This window comes from Eschrichtius robustus, chromosome 19 (assembly GCF_028021215.1).
Source record: "Eschrichtius robustus isolate mEscRob2 chromosome 19, mEscRob2.pri, whole genome shotgun sequence".
Classification (NCBI taxonomy): domain Eukaryota; kingdom Metazoa; phylum Chordata; class Mammalia; order Artiodactyla; family Eschrichtiidae; genus Eschrichtius; species Eschrichtius robustus.
This window is the reverse complement of record NC_090842.1, coordinates 36,879,799-36,892,592: the sequence shown is the minus strand read 5'-3', so window position 1 is coordinate 36,892,592 and position 12,794 is coordinate 36,879,799. Positions and strand designations below refer to the sequence as shown.

Genomic DNA, 12,794 nt, shown 5'->3' with positions numbered 1-12,794 from the left:
CTTTAGAGTGCAGGCTCCGTAGTTGTGGCGCACGCCCTTAGTTGCTTCGTGACGTGTGGGATCTTCCCGGACCAGGTATCAAACCCGTGTCCCCTGTGTTGACAGGTGGATTCTTAACCAGTGTGCCACCAGGGAAGTCTCTACACATAGTATTCTGAGGATAGAGGCTCTCTCTTCAACATCCATGCTCAGTGGTCCTCTAATAATTGCAATCTGTAGCACTGTACAGTTACAGAATAATTTTTATTTAGGCCAAGCAGGAAACATTACTACCTTTTATACAGGAGGAAGCTAAAGTTTAGAAGGTTTTATAATTTCCTCCCCTCCACTCCTTAAATGATACAAATCAAAAGGGAGTAGAGCTAGAACTGAATTCCAGGTGGTTGGCCTCTAAATCCAATGTTATTTTTACTGTATCACGTTGTAATTTAAAGTCTGAAAAAGTTTTCCTAAGGTTTGAAAGAACAGCAGGGTGTACACTCTTGGGGACATGTTGCTAAGTTTCAGGGATATCTTTGCTTAGCAATCAGTAAAGCTTGATTCAGCATAATGCTTTTGTCAGTCCCTTCCTGATTCTACTGTTTTCAGCCCCAGGTTTGCTGGTATCTCTTTTAGTCCAAATTCTTGAATTATTTAGCATTTCTTAGATAAACTTCAGGATTTTTTTCTAAAAAGTGATCTCATTACATTTAACCAACACCATTCTTGCAGCAGCCTCACCCTTTTCAGGGATTTGGTAAAAGAGTCCATTGCTCTAAGTTCAGTATAACTCTAAGTGTTTCCTAAGTAACCATTCGCTGCTCTCCTGATTTTTCTGTTGACTTAACTTTCCTCAAGCAACATGCTCCTTTTAGTTTCTCCTAGGGTGTCTGGAACTATTTCAAATAATTCTCCTTTTTTCTTCTGTTTATTCTCTAAGTCTTTTAATAAATTCCCTTACATTTAAAAATCTTATATTATTTGATTTAATTGCATTTTCCTTCATATGTTCTTTTGGTACCTATTTATTATAACACTAATTCTTAATCCCCAGAGTTACATATCCAGGTAGTCCTCTTAGCTGCTCCAAGTTTAATTCAAGTTTTTAATTTTAATATTTTCCCTTCCTCATTTATGTAAGGATATTTCTACTCCTTGGGGCTATCTTTAAACCCTTTAAACCAAAACTCTGTTTTGGAGAAGAGATGAGTCTTCTATAAAATGTGAATTGAATCCCAAACCTAACTTTGAATTTTTTGGCTATTGGGAAACAAAAAGGAAAGCTGTAATAACTTAGTAGTAATTTAGTAATATATGCCCAAATGGAAAGATTATTGGTTTTTTTGTGTGTGGTTTTTTTTTTTTTCTGTTTTACGGTTTTATGTTCTGTTCTCTAGGCTTTTCCAATGAAGAAAGCTATCACTAAAATATCAGATAAGTACCCACATAGCTCTACTTTACTCAGTTTAAGATGCTTTTAGTGATCATTTTATTTCATACAGTGCTTGTTAAAGTAACTACTTAGTCTCCTTAAGTCATTTTTGATGTTCCAGTCATTGAGCTATGATACAAGCAGCTATCCATCCATTCTGCTTCATTTTATGTATTTTTTCTGTACTGAGCAATTCATGAACACCCATTAAAACTATAGTACTGTAAAGTCCTTTTTCTTTCAGAAAATATGATTGGATAGCTCAGGGAGTTAAAGCATAATGTTAATGAATAGGAGATTGTAAATTTAGTTTCCATGCTTGCCAGTTAATTTTTTGGATTCCATGGTGGGTTTTAAATCACCTAGTCCAAACCCATCATCTTTTCTAGGAAAACTTTCATTTATGCAATAAATAACTTTATTACAAACTATCTCCCAGGTAAACTTCACTTTATTTTAGTTCCCGTAAGTAAGTGTTGAGGTAATGCCTTGCAAGAATCAAATTGGTGAATGTTCTGTTGGTAACAGTCACCTGACATTAATATGTGCATTAACTAATCATGGAATAATTTTCTGATAATGTCTTGTGCCAGTAAAATACTTCTAATTCTTACAACATACATATTATATTTGCCAATAAATGTAAGATCACAATAGGAGTGTGCTTCTGTTTCTAAATAGCTTGCTGTTGCCAGAGTTTTAAATAACCAGTAAATAATAAATTAACATATTTTTGAATTTCAATTAAGTCCAATTGTTCAACCAATTGCATTGGGAAAGAAAATAAAAATGGTAAGAATTTGACCTTTTCTCTAGTCCAGGTACAGTGTTTCTTTCTTTTGTAATGCTTTATTTAGAAGACAGTTTCCAAATTCATCCCTTAGCTGTCTTTTTGCATCATTTTTAAACATAGAACCTTGGACTGGCTATATTATGTATCTCCTCCAGTACAGAATTTTTTATGTATTTGCCTTTTGAATAAGTTATTTTCTCTCACTTCTCAAAATACTGTGAATAGTCTTAATAACACATACACCTCACACTGTAAGTGGAAGTTTTCTGGTATTACTAGGTTAAATGCCTGTAAGCGTTGGTGCACTGGGGGCTACTGGAGACTCCTAGGGCATTGGGGACACATCCTTAAGCAAAAAAACCAGTCGGCAGTGAATGTTTTTGCATGCATTGTCAGAACATATGACTCCTATGGGCTCTTCTAACTCTTAGGTTCTGAGAATTTAGAATTCTTATGCAGGTACTGTTTGGTTTCCATTTGAAGTATGCAAGGATAGCTATGATTGTGCTGGGTGCATGTGCAGTTAGGAAGCTGCCTTAGGTTCTTAACTGGTTACCTATTATTTCAAGTAAACAACCCCAAACTTAGAAGCATAAAACAACAACAGTCTTTTATTATTGTTAACTCTCATGGTTCAGAGGGTTGACTAGCCTAAGCTAGGGTGCTTAGGGTCTCATGTGTTTGCCATCAGTTGTGGCTGGGGCTAGAGTCAACTTTGAAGGCTTCCTCACTCAGGTATCAGAGTGTTGACTGGGACTTTGGCAGGAGCTGTCTGCCAGAAGACCTGTGTGAAGTTTTTCCATATAGTTTGCTCACAGCATGGTGGCTAGGTTCCAAGGTTCAGTGTCTCAGAACCCACAGGCCAGGTGGGAGCTGTATTTCTTTTTATGACCTAGCCTCGGAAATCATGCAGCATAACTTTCACCACATCCTGTTTGTTAAGAGTCAGTAAGACCAGGCTATATTCTAGTGAGGGGAATTAGGCTCCACCTTGTGATGGGAGAAGTGTCAAAGATTTCGAAGACGTGTTTTGTTTTTTTTCTTAAACATCTTTATTGGAGTATAATTGCTTTACAATGTCGTGTTAGTTTCTGCTGTATAACAAAGTGAATCAGCTATACGTATACATATATATCCCCATATCCCCTCCCTCCCACCCTCCCTATCCCACCCCTCTAGGTGGTCACAAAGCACCGAGCTGATCTCCCTGTGCTATGCAGCTGCTTCCCACTAGCCATCCATTTTACATTTGGTAGTGTATATATGTCAGTGCTAATCTCTCACTTCGTCCCATTTTACCCCTCCCCCTCCCCGTGTCCTCAATGCAGACGTGTGTTAAACCACCACATATTCTTCATTTGGACTTTATTCCTCCTTGTCATTTCTCTAAAGTGACTTTGGCTATGAAAAGAGACTGTGACCCTTGTCTTAAGTATACTAGCAGTACCACGTGAATTGTTATGGAATTTGTTTAACCTGTGGAAGCATCAGGTACTTCTTCAGGCAGTGAAATGCTAGACAGCAGATTTGAGGCAGTAAGGCAGTATCTTAATCCCAGATTATTGGCTCAGTTGTCCTTGAGAACCAGGGTAAAATGATCTGCATAGATTCTAGAAGGGAAGAGAGTTTTCACCGAAGAGAAAGTAAGGATGCATTTGAAAGCCACTTACACTTCATCTCTCAGGGCTTAGTTTCCTCATTTTAAAAGTAGAGGGAATAAACAAAAGAAATGCAAGACTTGTACATCAAAAACTATAAAATATTGTTGAAAAAAATTAAAGAAGACATACAAGAATGGAAAGATACCCTGTGTTCAATGTACTCTTTATCAAAAATCTGTCTTTTTTGTAGAAATTGACAAAATTGATCCTAAAATTTATATGGAAATGCAAGGGACCCAGTATAGCCAAAACAACCTTGAAGAACAAAGTTGGAGGAGTCACACTTTACAACTTCAAAATTTACTACAATAATGAGCTTACTGTAGTTACAGTAATCTGCTACAATACTTAAAAAGTGTGGTACTGGTATAACAATAGATATAGAGATCAGTGCAATAGAATTAATGATCTAGAAATAAACCCATCTATGGTCAGCTGATTTTGACAAAGGTACAAAGATAATCGATAGAGAAAGAGTAGTCTTTTCAACAAATGGTGCTGGGACAACTGGATAGCCATATGTAAAGGAATGAATTTGGATCCCTACTTCATATCATGTACAAAAATTAACTGGAAATGGATCAATGACCGGTAGTAAGAGCTAAAAGTATAAGACTCTTAGAAGAAAATGTAGTTGTAGATTATTGTGACCTTGGGTTAGACAAGGTCACACCTTAGCTATGACACCTAAAGCACAAGTAACCAAAAAAAAAAAAAAATTTTTTTTTTATATGTTTTTGTGTGAACAAAAGTTTTCATTTATCTGGGATAACTGTCCAGTAGTTCATTTGGTGGGTAGTTGCATGTTTAGATTTTTAAAACACTGCAAGCCTGTTTTTTAGAGTTCCTATATTGCTTTACATTCCTACCAGCACTGTATGAGTAATGTAATTTCTCTGCATCTTTGCCAGCATTTGGTGTTATCACTATTTTTTGTTTTAGTTACTCTGATTGGTTTGTAGTGATATCTTATTGTGGTTTTAATATGCATTTCCTAATGGATAATGATGTTGGATCTTTGCATGTGCTTATATACCATCTGCATATCCTCTTCAGCAAAATGTCTCATGTCTTTTGCTCATTTTCTAATTGGATTGTTTTTTATTGTTGATTTTTGAGAGTTCTTTATATAATTCTTGATACTAGTCCTTTGTCAGTTCTTTGTTTTGCAAATATATCCTCCCAGTCTGTAGCTTGTTTTTTTGTTAGTGCAAAACTTTTATGAAATCCATTTTATCAATTTTTCCCTTCATGGATTGGGCTTTTGGTGTAAAGTCTGACAACTCTTTGCCTAACCCTTGATTCTGATGATTTTCTCTGATGGCTTGTTTTGCAAAAGTTATATAGTGTTATGTCTTATACTTAAGTTCATGATCTATTTTGAGTTAACTTTGTATAAGGTGTGATGAGACTTAGGTTGAAGTTCTTTTATTTATTTTTTCATATGAATGTCCAATTGCTTCAACATTATTTGCATTTGTTGAAAAGGCCATCTTTCCTCCATTGAAATGCCTTTGTGCTGTGTTAAAAATAAAGTGGACATATTTGTATTGGTCTATTTCTGGGTTCTATGTATCTATTCCTCTGCTAATACCACTGATATGATCATGTCAGTTTTATTCTTTAGCCTACTAATATGGTGGATTATATTGATTGATTTTTGATTATCAAACTGGCCTTGCATCCCTAAAATAAACCTCACTTGGTCAGTTATGGTGGTAATTCATTTCACATATTGCTAAATTCCGTTTGCTAATTTTTTGAAAAAGGATTTTAATGTCTGTATTCATGAGAGATACTGGTCTATAGTTTTCTTTTTGTGTATTGTCTTTGGTTTGTTTTGGTATCAGGTTAATGCTAGATTCATAAAATGAACTCTGAAGTGTTTTTTTCCCTCTATTTTCTGTAAGAGATTGTGTAGAATTGGTGTCAATTTTTCTTTAAATGTTTGGTAGATTTCTTCAATGAAATCATCTAGGTATGCAGATTTCTTTTTTGACCATTTGAAAATTATGGATTCAATTTCCTTAATAGTTGCAGGGCTATTCAAATTATTTCGTATCGGGTGAGTAGTGATAGTTTGTGCTTTTCCAGGAATTGATTCATTCCTTCTAAGCTATGTGCATCAAATTGTTCAGAGTATTTTCTCATTATGCTTTTGATGTCTGCAGTGTCTGTAGTGATATCTCCTGTATTATGCCTAATATTGGTCATGCGTGTTTTGTCTTATTTCTTTGTTAGTCTTTCTAGAGGTTTGTCAATTTTCTTTAGCTCTTTAAAGAATCAGGTGTTTGTTTCATTCATTTTTTTCTGTTTTCTGTGTTGAATGTCATTGATTTCTGCTGTTATCTATGTTATTTCCTTCTGTTTGCTTCAGGTTTATTTTGCTCTTTTTCTAGCTTCATTACATTGGGCTTAGATAATTGATTTGAGGCTTTTCTCTTTGCTAATATATACATTTAGTGCTGTTAATTTCCCTCTCAGCACTTTAGTTATACTACATAAATTTTGATGTTATATTTTCATTTTCATTCAGTTCAGACTATTTTTTTATTTCACTTGAAACTTCCTCTTTGGTTCATGTGGATTATGTAGACAGGTGTGTATCGTTTTCTTTACAAGTGTTGGGAGATGTTCCTGTTGTTGTCCTATTATTGGTTCTAGTTTGATGCCATTGTGGTTAGAGAACACAGTATGATTTCAGTTCTTTTATAGTCTTGAGATTCTGTTTATGGCCAAGGTATGATCTCTTGGTATATGTTGGTGGGCACTGGAAAAAATATATATACTCTTGTTATATAGATTTGTATTAGTTGATTTGTGCTACTATAACAAAGTACGATAGACTGGGTAGCTTAAACGACAGGAATTTATTTATTATAGTTCTGGAGACTAGAGTATCCTAGAGTATCCAAGATCAAGTTGCCAGCCATTTCTGTTCTCTGGTGAGGACTTTCTTCTGATTTGCAGATGGTCACCTTCTTGCCATGTCCTCTCATGGCAGAGAGGGAGAGAGAAAGCAAGCTTTCTGGCATCTCTTCTTAAATGGATACTAATTCCGGGACTTCCCTGGTGGTCCAGTGGTTAAGACTCCATGCTTTCACTGCAAGGGGTGCGGGTTTGATCCCTGGTCAGGGAACTAAGATCCCACTTGCTGTGTGGCATGGACATACTAATCCCGTCATTCATTGGGGCCCCACCTTCCTGACCTAATCTAAGCCAGATTACCTCCCAAAGGCCCCATCTCCAAATACTTGGGCTTGGGACTTCAGTTATATGCTTTCTTTTGCTTTTTTGCGTGATATTTCTTTTTAAAATCCTTTTACTTTCAACCTGCCTATATTATTGTATTTGAAATGAGTTTCTTGTAGACAGTATATAGTTGGGTTATGTTTTTAAATCAACTCTGCCAATCTTTCTTTTAATTGCCATATTTAGACCTTTTACATTTAATGTAATTATTGATATGTTTGGGCTTAACTTTGCCACTTTATTTTTGTTTTGTGTTTATTCTCTCTGTTTTTCATTTCTCTGTTTTCTTTTTCCTACCTTCCTGTGTGTTCTTAAACATTTTTTAGAATTCCGTTTTGATTTATCTATAGTGGTTTTGAATGTATCTTTTTTATAGCTTTTTAGTGGTTGCTCTATATTATTATGTATACATATGTACTCAGTGTATTGATGTCATCATTTTACCAGTTAGAGGGATGATAGAAACCTTACCTTTATTTGTGTCATGTTACCCTCCCCCACTTATTATAATATAATTATCTTAATATTTCCTCCATATACATTTAGAACCACAGTGTTATAACTTTTGCTGTAACTGCCAAACATAATTTATAAAACTCAAGAGGAGAAGAAAAGCCTATTGTATTTATCAGTATTTTTGTTTACCATATTCTTTCTATCTACCTATCTAGCCATTTCCTTTCTGTTTTAAGAACTTACTTTAGTCATACTTTTAGGGTAGATCTGCTTGTGACAGATCTCTTATTTTTCCTTCATCTGAGAATGCCTTGCTTAAATAAATAAATAGACAATATATTTATTGGTATAAGGTTCTAGGCTGACAATTCTTTTCTTTCAATGCTTAAAAACTCTTGGGTCACATCCTTTTAGCTTTTGTGGTTTCTTATAAGCAAGTCACTGTTATTTAATTGCTTTTCCCCTGTAGGTAAATTGTTTTCTCTGGCTACTTCCAAGATTTTTCTTTGTCTTTAGTTTTCAGAAGTTATGATGTGTTCTAGAATGGATATTTTTATTTTACTCTGTTTGAGTTTCACTCAGCTTTTTGTCTCTTGCTAATTGGGAAAATTTCTGCCATTGTTTCAAGTGCTTTTTTTTTTTTTTTTTTAACTCTGTCATTTCTCTCCTCTCCTTCAGGAAGTCCAATGACATGAATGTTAAATCTTTGTTAAAGTCCCACAGGTCCCTGAGGTTCTCTTCGTTTGTCTTTTTTAAGTCTATTTTCTCTCTTTTGTTCAGATTTGATAATTTCTATTGTTTTATCTTCCAGTTTAGCTATTCTTTCTTCTGTCTCCTTCCTCCTGTTCACTGAGCTTTTGATTATTATATTTTTCAGTTTAAAAACTTTGCTGAGACTTTCTGTTTCTTAGCTGAGACTTCCTCTTTTCATTTGTTTCAGTCATATTCACAATTGCTCACTGAAACCTTTTTGTCATGGCTGCTTTAAAGTCTTAGATAATTCTCACATCTCTTTTGTCTCAGTGTTACTATCTATTGATTGCCCTTTTTTAAAAAAATTTTTATTTATTTATTTATTTATGTATTTATTTATGGTTGTGTTGGGTCTTCGTTTCTGTGCATGGGCTTTCTCTAGTTGCGGTGAGCGGGGGCCCCTCTTCATCGTGGTGCGCTGGCCTCTCACTTTCACGGCCTCTCTTGTTGCAGAGCACAGGCTCCAGACGCGCAGGCTCAGTAGTTGTGGCTCACGGGCCTAGTTGCTCCGTGGCATGTGGGATCTTCCCAGACCAGGGCTCGAACCCATGTCCCCTGCATCGGCAGGCAGATTCTCAACCACTGCGCCACCAGGGAAGCCCCTGATTGCCCTTTTTTATTCAGTTTGAGATAGTCCTGTTTCTAGATATGATGAGTGGTTTTTTAAAATTATTATTATTGAGACATGGACTTTTGGGGTATTATAAGACCCTGGGGACTTTAATTTTTTATTTTAGCTGTATTTTTTGCCACCACTCTGGCAGGGGAAGGGGGTAGGCACATCACCCCATTACTGCCAGGTGAGAATGTAAGGCCAGGTTTTTTTTTTGTTGACACCCAAGATGGAGACTCTTCATTACTGCTGGGTCTGGGTTGTTATGTCTAGCTCCCCAGTAGGCTTCCATTAATACCTCCCTGGCTGGGAAAGATGGAAGTACCTCATTACTGATTTCCAGTTGACCTCCACTTACATGACAGGGAAAGGGTGTGGCCGCTTTACAGCTGGGCATTAGTGAAAGTTTGAATTCTCCACTGGACGTTCTCTGGTGCCATCCGAAGAGGAAGGGGAGATTCACCTAATTACTGATGGGTGGGAATGAAAGTTTAGGCACCCTGTGTGATCTCCACTGACACTGAGGTGTGAGAGGGGAGACTTTTGTCATCCATCAGGAATGAAAGTCTTGACTTCCGCCTTGGATTTTTCCGGCACCACCACAACTGAGGTGGTTGGATGTTGGATGCAGTTCCTCATTATAGACTCAGGAGTGTAGAAGTCTAAATTTCCCACTCAGCATTTGCAGGGGTGGGTGGGGGTAAGGTCACAGTTTTCTTGAGTGGTTATTGTCTAAAAGTTTTCTATTTCGCTAGGCTGCCCTTTTCCTGTTCCATTGGCTTTTGTTGGGGATTTTTTTTTTTTAAGATAGTAGTCATTTTTTCTTTTTTTTTCTTTTTTAAATTTATTTATTTATTTATTTTTGGCTGCGTTGGGTCTTCATTTCTGTGCAAGGGCTTTCTCTAGTTGCAGCAAGCGGGGGCCACTCTTCATCGCGGTGCACGGGCCTCTCACTATCGCGGCCTCTCTTGTTACGGAGCACAGGCTCCAGATGCGCAGGCTCAGTAGTTGTGGCTCACGGGCCCAGTTGCTCTGTGGCATGTGGGATCTTCCCAGACCAGGGCTCGAGCCCGTGTCCCCTGCATTGGCAGGCGGATTTTCAACCACTGCACCACCAGGGAAGCCCTGTTGGGGACTTTTTGTATGCACCTACCTCCATTTCCTAGTTGTTGGTTTCTTCAGCTCTACATCTGGTATATATGGAGCAAAAAGGATACTCAGGAGACTCACCATAGTGCTGTTCCTAGAATCCTAAGGTTCCTAGGCAGTCTGCCTTCTTTCCATTTTTCTGAGCCTTTTTATCTTTGTTTATGCAATGTCCAGGGTTTTTCATGGTACTTAGAGGAATAAGGAAAATTATGTCAACTCCACCTTCCCGTTCATATATTTCATTTAATTTTTTTCAGTCTTCTGTTCCTTTTTATTGACAAGTAGTATCCCATTGTACAGATAAATCTCAGTTTGGTTTATCCATTTTCTGTTGATAGGAATTTGGGTTGTTGACAGTTTGGGGCTATTAAAAATAAAACTGTCATGAATATTTGGATCCAGATCTTTTTGTTAACATATATTTTTATATCTCTTGGAAAATACCTAAGAGTAGAATTCCTGAGTTATATAATAAGTGTGTTTTCACTTTTTAAGAAACTGCCAAACTGGTTTTTGAAAGGAATTTACCATTTTTCATTCCTACCAATAATGTATGGTAGGTATTTCAATTGCTCCACATCTTTGTCTACAGTTGGTATTGTTAGTATTTTTATTTTTAATCATTCTTATGAGTGTGTGGTAATTTTAATTTGTATTTTCCTGTTGACTAATTTTATTGAGCATCTTTTCATGTGGCATTTATGTATCTTCATATATCTTCATTTTGAAGTGTCTGTTCAAATATTTTTCTCACTTTGAAAATGGGTTGTTTGTATTCTTACTGAGTTTTAAGAGTTCTTTGTGTACTCTGGATACAAGTCTTTTGTGAGATATGTGTTTTACAAATATTTTCTTCTAGAGCGTAACTTGCCTTTTCATTTTATTAATAGTATCTTTTGAATATCAGAGATATTAGTTCTGATGAAGTCTAATTTATCAGAATTTTTTATGGTTAGTGTTTTATGTGTTTAAGAAATTTCTGCCACTTCAAAATTGTGAAGATTTTTTCCTAGGTTCTAAAAGATTTATAGTTTTAGCTTTTACATTTAAGTCTATGATCTATTTCAAATTAGCTTTAGTGTACAGTGTGAGGCAAAGATTGAGGTTCATTTTTTTTCCATATGGCTATTTCATTATTCCAACACCATTAAAGACTATTCTTACCCCATTGAATTACCTGGCTCTTTGATCATATACATATGGGTTTATTTCTAGACTATTTTATTGATTTATATGTCTGCCCTGACCCATACTATACTGCACTGATAATTGTTGCTTTATGGTAAGTCATGAAATCAAGTAGTCCTTCAGCTTTTTTTTTTTTAAGGAATAAACAGCTTTATTTAAAACCAAGAAGAACTATTCTATGCTACCACAGATTCTTCTCATCTTTTCAGAAATTTCTTCTTTTGCCTTCATAGTCTTGGAGCTCTTCTGCCTCCGAAGTAGTCCTTCAGCTTTGCTCTCCTTTAAAAAAACGTTTTTACTATCCCAGGACTTTACATTTTCACATACATTTTAGAATTAGCTAGTCAATTTCTACAAAAATGCCTGTTGATATTTTCATTGGGATTGCATTGAATCTATAGATCATTTTGGAGAGAACTGACCTCTTAATGATCTTCAGTTTTCCAATCTGTGAACATGGGATAGCTCTTTATTTATTTAGGTCTTCTTTAATTTTTTCAGAAATGTTTTTCAGTGTTCAGGTCTTGCATATATTTTGTTAAGTTTATGCTAAAATATTTCATGTTATTTCATGAGATAGTAAGTGGTATTTATTTTTAACTTTAAATTTCCTGATGTCCATGGCTAGTTTGTAGAAATAATATTGATTTTGATAGTGATCTTGTCTCCTGGGACATTGCCAGATGTCCTTAATAGCTCCAGTAGCACATTTTTGTAGATTCTTTAGGATTTTCTATATCTGTGATCATATTGGCTATGAGTAAAATCTTATAGTATGAGTCACTCATCTTTGTGCTTTCACTTTTGTAATAAAAACAAAAAAAAATCTGTTCCTTCTCTTAGCTCATCTTTGAGGTCCTGGATTTCACTTTATTCCTATAAACTGCATTGCTTTATCAATTCCAAGGTATTTTAAAACTTAAAATAGGCATCTGAGAGTTAATGTGTCTAAAGTTTCTCAGGTATGCCAATTAGGGCATTGAATTATAATTTTTTGTTTTCCTCTCTTTATCTTCCACCTGATCACTGTCTCCATACATTAATTATCCTTTTTTAAAATTGAAGTATAGTTGATATACAACATTATATAAGTTGCAGGTGTACAACATAGTGATTCACAATTTTTAAAGGTTCGGTTTCATTTAAAGTTATAAAATAATGGGTATATTCCTTCCCATTCATGTATTTTAAAATGTTTCCCACCTATTTGCTATCCTATAGTAAAATTAATGCTTACTTACCTCAACATTTCATGTAAAACAACCCATAGAAAATATAGATCGTGATGACATGAATAGCTTAGAACAGTGGTTCTCAAATTTAAAGTCCATTCAAGCACGTGGAGGGCTGGTTAACACCCCAGTCCCAGAGAGCAGTGAGAACTGGCAAGTTTCCAGGTAATGCTGCTGCTCTGGGAACCACACTTTGATAATCACTGCTTTAGAGAAATGATGACAGGTCATTAATTTTAAATTATTAATGGAATATGTGGTTTCTTTGAGAAAAAACAAAAAAATT

At 35.7% G+C, this 12,794-nt stretch overlaps 1 protein-coding gene across 4 annotated transcripts in view; it reads left to right on the top strand.

The window, feature by feature from the left end:
• PHKB (phosphorylase kinase regulatory subunit beta) overlaps positions 1-12,794 on the top strand; it is a 194,912-nt gene that overhangs the window by 67,930 nt on the left and 114,188 nt on the right. The gene's annotated exons all lie outside the window — the stretch shown is intronic.